Source organism: Saprolegnia parasitica (genome assembly GCF_000151545.1).
Source record: "Saprolegnia parasitica CBS 223.65 unplaced genomic scaffold supercont2.73, whole genome shotgun sequence".
NCBI lineage: Eukaryota > Oomycota > Saprolegniomycetes > Saprolegniales > Saprolegniaceae > Saprolegnia > Saprolegnia parasitica.
The window spans coordinates 7,362-7,868 of record NW_012156467.1 but is presented as its reverse complement, the minus strand read 5'-3'; positions in this window follow the sequence as shown (position 1 = coordinate 7,868).

Sequence of the window (507 nt, the reverse complement as noted above, 5' to 3'; positions counted from 1 at the left end):
GGACGCACAGAGACACGGCGTTCTACCCAAACGCTGGGGGTTTATCCAGACGATATTTTCTCGGGCGCTTTCTCTAGCTCTAGAGAGGCTGTAATGCCGACGATCGTGGCAATCAAAGGCCTTCAAGTATTTGTTTTTAAACTCGCCAATAATTGCTGTTGCAACTAGGCGTCCCGTCGACTGTGGACGGTGAAACTCGTGTGGCCTAGGTCTTTTTTCGGTCATCGCTTCAATTCAAGACATTGGTTCACCAGCTAAGCGCTTGCAACGACCGCTGCCGTCTCTTGCAGCATGCGAATGCTTGGGTCTACGACGTTGAGGACCGATGCCACTCCAGCACGTGGAATCAGTATCCGGACAAACTCCGGATATCAGTTCACGCACGACCTCGTCTTAAATAGTGTGAAAACCATTCAGCACAACGACGAGTAGCAGCCCACAGACGCGCCAGCGCCACGTGGTGGCTGTGTATACATCTCCACACACTATTTGAACGACATACAAGTC